General features: G+C 39.7%; 1 long non-coding RNA gene across 1 annotated transcript in view; it reads left to right on the plus strand.

Annotated features, from left to right (window-relative positions):
- LOC142255265 (uncharacterized) overlaps positions 1-4,797 on the plus strand; it is a 39,281-nt gene extending 34,484 nt beyond the window's left edge. The window contains exons 2-4 of the long non-coding RNA XR_012727391.1: positions 2,439-2,576; positions 2,659-2,809; positions 2,895-4,797. This is a non-coding gene — a long non-coding RNA (uncharacterized LOC142255265). The remainder of the gene's footprint in view (positions 1-2,438; positions 2,577-2,658; positions 2,810-2,894) is intronic.
- Positions 4,798-7,909: the final 3,112 nt, after the last annotated feature.

The raw sequence follows: 7,909 nt of genomic DNA on the forward strand, positions 1-7,909 counted from the left end.
ATCTATCCATCTATCTATCCATGTATCTATCCATCCATCTATCTATCCTTCTATCTTTTATCCATCTATCTATCCATCTATCTATCCATCTAACTATCCATCTATCTATCCATCTATCTATGCATCTATCTATCCATCTATCAATCCTTCTATCTATCTATCTATCTATCTTTTATCTATCTATCTATGCATCTATCTATCTATCTATCCATCTATCTATCCATGTATCTATCCATCCATCTATCTATCCTTCTATCTTTTATCCATCTATCTATCCATCTATCTATCCATCTATCTATCCATCTATCTATCTATCTGTCTATGCATCTAGCTATCCTTCTATCAATCCTTCTATCTATCCTTCTATCTATCCATCTATCTATCCTTCTATCAATCCTTCTATCTATCCTTCTATCTATCCATCTATCTATCCATCTATCTATGCATCTATCTATCCATCTATCAATCCTTCTATCTATCTATCTTTTATCTATCTATCTATGCATCTATCTATCTATCCATCTATCTATCCATGTATCTATCCATCCATCTATCTATCCTTCTATCTTTTATCCATCTATCTATCCATCTATCTATCCATCTATCTATCTATCTATGCATCTAGCTATCCTTCTATCAATCCTTCTATCTATCCTTCTATCTATCCATCTATCTATCCTTCTATCAATCCTTCTATCTATCCTTCTATCTATCCATATATCTATCCATTTATCTATCCATCTATCTATGCATCTATCTATCCATCTATCAATCCTTCTATCTATCTATCTTTTATCTATCTATCTATGCATCTATCTATCTATCCATCTATCTATCCATGTATCTATCCATCCATCTATCTATCCTTCTATCTTTTATCTATCTATCTATCTATCCATCTATCTATCCATCTATCTATCCATCTATCCATCTATCTATCCATCTATCTATCCATCTATCTAGCTATCTATCTATGCATCTATCTATCCTTCTATCAATCCTTCTATCTATCCTTCTATCTATCCTTCTATCAATCCTTCTATCTATCCTTCTATCTATCCATCTATCTATCCATCTATCTATCCATCTAGCTATGCATCTATCTATCTATCCATCTATCAATCCTTCTATCTATCTATCTTTTATCTATCTATCTATGCATCTATCTATCTATCCATCTATCTATCCATGTATCTATCCATTCATCTATCTATCCTTCTATCTTTTATCCATCTATCTATCCATCTATCTATCTATCTATCTATCTATCTATCTATCTATGCATCTAGCATCTAGTTATCCTTCTATCAATCCTTCTATCTATCCTTCTATCTATCCATCTATCTATCCTTCTATCAAACCTTCTATCTATCCTTCTATCTATCCATCTATCTATCCATCTATCTATCCATCTATCTATGCATCTATCTATCTATCTATCCATCTATCAATCCTTCTATCTATCTATCTTTTATCTATCTATCTATGCATCTATCTATCCATCTATCTATCCATGTATCTATCCATCCATCTATCTATCCTTCTATCTTTTATCCATCTATCTATCCATCTATCTATCCATCTATCTATCCATCTATGCATCTAGCTATCCTTCTATCAATCCTTCTATCTATCCATCTATCTATACATCTATCTATCCTTCTATCAATCCTTCTATCTATCCTTCTATCTATCCATCTATCTATCTATCTATCTATCTTTTATCTATCTATCTATGCATCTATCTATCCATCTATCTATCTATCTATCTATCTATCTATCTATCTATCTATCTATGCATCTATCTATCCTTCTATCAATCCATCTATCTATCCTTCTATCTATCTATCTATCTTTTATCTATCTATCTATGCATCTATCTATCTATCCATCTATCTATCCATGTATCTATCCATCCATCTATCTATCCTTCTATCTTTTATCCATCTATCTATCCATCTATCTATCCATCTATCTATCCATCTATCTATCTATTTATGCATCTATGTATCCTTCTATCAATCCTTCTATCTATCCTTCTATCTATCCATCTATCTATCCATCTATCTATCCATCTATCTATCTATCCATGTATCTATCCATCTATCTATCCATCTATCTATCCATCTATCAATCCTTCTATCTATCCTTCTATCTATCTATCTATCCATCTATTTATCCATCTATCTATCCATCTATCTATCCATCTATCTATGCATCTATCTATCCATCTATCAATCCTTCTATCTATCCTTCTATCTATCCTTTATGTATCTATCTATCTATCTATCTATCTATCTTTTATTTATCTATTCATCTATCTATCCATCTATCTATGACTATTAATTACCGATTTATCTATCCATTTTACACCGTCTCACATGTGTTTGAATTTTTTGTATATATGATTTAATTCCTTTTTTTTTTTAAAATTGTAGGTGGAATGTAGACCAGGATTGTGGGATACAGCGTGTGCAGAATACCATAACAAGTATAAACGACATGACTGGTGGACCCAAATTTGTAGAGAGCTATTTCCCCTCTTTGATGAGGCCGATAAAAATCTACAGTTTCAAGTTGGTAATGGGCTAAACGTTTTTTGGTTTTTTTGGGTTTGTTATTATTCACATAATTGAGTAATTTATTTTTGCTTTACAGATAAAGACGTTCGGAATCGATGGCGGTCCGTCAAAGACAGATTTCAAAAAGACCAGGCAAAGGCGAACCTGAGTGGATCATCAGCGCCCTCCAGAAAAATATTGTTTGAGGATGAACTACAGTTCCTTAACACTGGTCGAAGATTACGACCGTAAGTATTTGTCTTTGTAATTTTTTATAAAATATACTTTTTTTCCCAAAAATCTGATACCAAATTTGTCTCCTTGAAATCTTAGCACTGAAGGTAATATCATGCCGGAAGCGCCAAATGTGACTATTGAAACAGAATCCGACTGTGACATGCAACCTTTGGCAACCGACAATTTGGAGGACATCGCATCCGCAGCTGCTGGCAACATCAGCTCGGAGTTACCCTCCACTGCACCGGAACCGTCAGCCTCTGAAGAACGGCCGGACACCGATTGTTCGACCACAGCTTCTAATCGATGTACCAGCATGCCATCTTCGTCAGTAGCGAATAAAGAAAGGTCTACCATATTGCTCCGTAAAAAAGGGAAGACTACAAAATCTTCAACTGTCTCTGAGAAATGTGATCAGCTGACTTGTGAGGCATTGAACCTTTTAAAAAAATCAGCCTCCCAAGCAAATAAATGTGATTCATTTGCTTCCAGCTTGTCTAGCAGGCTGCAAGAAATGTCCAAACAAACACAGTCCACATGCATGGCTGCATGCTGTGCACTGTTTGATGGTTTTGAAGACCCCGCCCCCATCCCACTCTAGCCAAAATTGTAAATGTAATTTGTAATGCATTTGGTAACCAAAACAATACTGATCAAACAATGATCCAGCAACAATCCCACCCAAACAATTTGCCCCTGGGTCAACAAAACCAAGGTTATGTTGGTGTAACAACACCAAGTTTCCAATCCCAACATCAATCAGCTGAAGTAGGCCAAAACAATGTTCTAAATCAACAGAGGGCTTCAATGACCAACCAATCTGACAACTATAATAATTCTGGGTATTTTACCCAAGAATTATATAGGTTGTGATAATTATATATGTACCTCAGATATGTATCACACATGATAACTTGAAGGCCGCACTTTTTTTGTGGTAAAAGCCATAGACACTCTATCCATAAGTATGTACCAATTTTTTTTTATTACTCTAAAATTTTTATGTTAATTTGTACAAATCGGACAAAGAGTCACAATGGCGAGAGAATTGCGCCAGTCTGTCAGCACATCACCCGTCATGGCCACACACACACCGGACAGGAGTGTCTCAGCGGCATAGAAATACATACAGCCGATCTGTTCCTGTCAGGAGAGTGTGTTGCCGTGCCTGGTGATGTGAAACAAGACTTGGGCAAGTCTCTCTCAAGTGTGACAGCCCCGTCACACACAGACATAAATCTTTGGCAGATCTGTGCTTGCAGTGAAATCATGGGCATATTGTTACATGTGTACACAGCCACAAACCTGCCACTGATTGTCCACAATTTCACTGCAACCACAGATCGGCCAAAGATTTATCTGTGTGTGTGACAGGGTCTTGATTGTTGTAGGGATGTCAAATTTGTATTCATGACTGGTTCAGCAGTCCTGTGTGCATTTTTCAAAACACTGCTTCACTGTCCAACAATAATTCTCCATATAAATAGGGTCCGGTCTTTACAAAGTTTAATTTCTACATGCTGATGACTCCAGGGTCTATGTCGTAATTTGATAAAAAGGTCTGTCCTTCATGTATTCCTGTGGCTTGGTGGCCATATCACAGTTGCTAGAGTGACTGTTTTTTTTTGGGTGTTTTTAAATTTGTTAATTACATTGTTATAGTTGCCAATTTAAATTTGCATATGGATACAGTGTGGCCTAAAGTATTGACCCCCCTGCAATTCTGTCACAGAATACTCAATTTATTCTCAAAAAATGAAGATTGATTTTAAGATAATAAACTTAAGTACTTTGTGATGATAAACATTTTCATGAGTAAACTGATTATTCTGTGCCAGGATTGCAGGGGTGCCAATAATTTTGTACAGCACTGTCATATGTGTTATGTTTGTTTTTGAAAAAAAAAAAAGGGGTCAAATAATAAAAACACGACTTTACAGATTTCAAATTGAATTCACTTTAAAATACGTATATTTCCAACCAGCGTTTGTGATGTGTAGGGTGGATTGTTGGGTTATTTGTGTGGCTGGTAGGCCACTTTTTTGTTTGTACTGTTGTAAAGCATGTAATAAAAATTATTTTGTTTGCAAAAATACAAGTGAACATTTTTTGTATAATATTTTTATTAGAACAAAAGAGCATAAATTTGTTATCAGAAGGACCAAACCATACATTGTAAAAAAGACAAAAACATTAAGAAATTTCAATTACATTATAATCTTTCTGCGATGCCATGGCTTTGACAGGTTGTCACACTAAGGGACATGCACAACAGCAACCCACACACGGTTACAAAGAGCTGACCAGAAACCAGTCAATCCACCAAGGGTAGGACAAACACAACAGTGTACGGGACCATGTGGATGGAGAACGGACACCTAGGGGTGTAAACAGCCCAGTGAGGGAAGATTAGTACTTGACCTTTACTTAACGTGTATAGGAGGAGAAGGTCAAATGCAAAGGCCAGAGACGCCGGGGTTGTAGCCCTGGTTCATTGGGTAGGTGGCAGATGGTGTTCTTTGGCTGCAAGACGTGAAGACGGCAGCCGGTGATCAAAGGTGTTCCGTGACATCCATCCTTCAAGATCAGAGCATCGCTGGCTGCTGGCACGGGGGCGGCACATTCGGTGTCAATCGTGTCCCATGGGTCTCTGCTGATCCGGCTGCACATAACCAACACAGGAATATTGCCAGTGCACAGCACCTTCTGGACTCATAAAGTAGTCAGTGAAGGATTCTCGCAACAACACACCCGAGTTTGATGGACGTCCAAAAACCATGTTGCTCACTGGATGTAATTTGGCCTGTTGTGTTTCCTCACCTTGCTGAGAGCTGTACTCTCTAGCATAGTTGTGGAGAACACAACAGGCCTTTATCACAGTGTCAACGGTTTTGGTGTTTAACTGGATGGTTGTGTGTAGAATCCTCCACTGACTAGTCAGGATTCAGAAGGTGCACTCCACATATCTGCGTGCACGACTCAGGCTATAATTAAAAATCCTCCGCCGGGTATCCAGTCCCCTTCGTGGGTATGGGCGCAGCAGGTTTGGCAATAAAGGAAATGCCTCATCCGATACCATCACAAAGGGGACTGGATCTGTGGAGCCCGGCAAAGGTTGTGGGGCTGGGAGCGTTCCGCAATCCTGAAGAATTTGCAGTCCAATCTGTGATGTTCGCAACACCCGTGAATCCCCCGTACTGCCATAAGCACCGACATTGATGGCAATAAATTTGTAATGTGCATCAGCCACCGCCATGAGGACCACCGAAAAATACTTCTTATAATTAAAGAAGAGTGATCCTGATCGCGGTGGCTTTTGCACTCTTACATGTTTGCCATCGACCGCACCTATACAGTTGGGGAAGTTGGCCACAGTTTGAAAGCCTGCTGCAACCTGAAGCCAAGTCTCCTCGGTAGGGGAAGGCATCACAATGGGCTGCAATTTCTGCCAGATCACGCCACATGTGCACCTCACAATTTCGGAGATGGTTGATTTACCAACCCGAAATTGAAGGTGCAGGGATGTGTAGCTCTCTCCTGTGGCCAGAAATCTGAAACATAAAAATATTAAAAATTAGAAACACACACAGATATATAACAAACATTGTATGCTTTTCAAAATGGAATGGTCACATCATGTTAGATTTAAAAAACAAAAATAAAAGAATGATACTTTTTTGAAAATTACTTACCGCAAGGTGATGAGCAGCCGCTCCTCAGCAGACACAGATTTCCTTAATCTTGTGTTTTCATATTGTATATCTGACTGGAGCAAGGCTAGTAGTCGGTCAAAGGCCGGTATCGTTAGGCGACAAAAAGAGGTAAATTTTTCTGGAAAACTGAAAAATAATGGTAAAAGAAATTAATGCAATTTCTAGTATTTAACAAATAAAAAAAGGTGTAAAGAAAGATAAAGGATACATATAGAGATAGACACAGATAGCTCATACAGCTAGAAAGATATAATGATAGATATAGACCGTAGAACCATGAGCCGATATAGACTCAGTGCCCACAGTCTAGACATCGAATCCGGCCGACACAAGCAGAGCTACAAGCCCAGGGAGGACAGACTGTGCCAACACTGTGACCTGGAGGCCCTGGAGCATGAAACCCACTTCCTGCTACACTGCACCAAGTACTCAGCAGTGAGGGACACTCACTTCAGGAGACTCTCCCATCTCTTCCCGGATTTCTGCTCCATGAAGGAGGAAGAGAAAATATATACCCTGCTGGGGGAAGAAGAGAGCGCAGTGGAGATAGCAGCGCAGTATGTGAGCGAATGTCATAGACTTCCAGAAAGAGAACTATGATAAGTCATGGACTTCCATAGCCCCCCATCACAGATGTGGCCCCCCCAATCCCCACCCTGGATATGTCCCATCCACCGTTACCACAGTCCCCACCGTGGATATGCCCCATCATAAGCCATGTACTTCCATAGCCCCCCCATCACAGATGTGGCCCCCCAGACCCCACCCTGGATATGCCCCATCCACCGTTACCACAGTCCCCACCGTGGATATGCCCCATCATAAGCCATGGACTTCCATAGCCACCCATCACAGATGTGGCCCCCCAGACCCCACCCTGGATATGCCCCATCCACCGTTATCACAGTCCCCACCGTGGATATGCCCCATCATAAGCCATGGACTTCCATAGCCACCCATCACAGATGTGGCCCCCCAGACCCCACCCTGGATATGCCCCATCCACCGTTATCACAGTCCCCACCGTGGATATGCCCCATCATAAGCCATGGACTTCCATAGCCCCCATCCTAGAAGAGCCCCCACAGTCCCCACCCTGGATGTGCCCCATCCATCCTTACTACAATCCCCACCCACCATCCCCACAGCCACAGCCCCAGCCCCTAATGTACACTTGCTTTGGAAAAACTAATTTGTATTTGGTCCTGCCAATAAAGCTTATTTGATTTGATTTGATTTGGTTACAGAGAAGGATAGATAGATAGATGGATCGATAGAAGGAGAGATAAATAAAAGATTAATAGATAGATAGAGGGATAGATAGAGATAGATAGATGGATAGATGGATAGATAGATAGATAGATAGATAGATAGATAGATAGATAGATAGATAGAGGG

Source organism: Anomaloglossus baeobatrachus, chromosome 10, assembly GCF_048569485.1.
Source record: "Anomaloglossus baeobatrachus isolate aAnoBae1 chromosome 10, aAnoBae1.hap1, whole genome shotgun sequence".
Lineage (NCBI taxonomy): Eukaryota > Metazoa > Chordata > Amphibia > Anura > Aromobatidae > Anomaloglossus > Anomaloglossus baeobatrachus.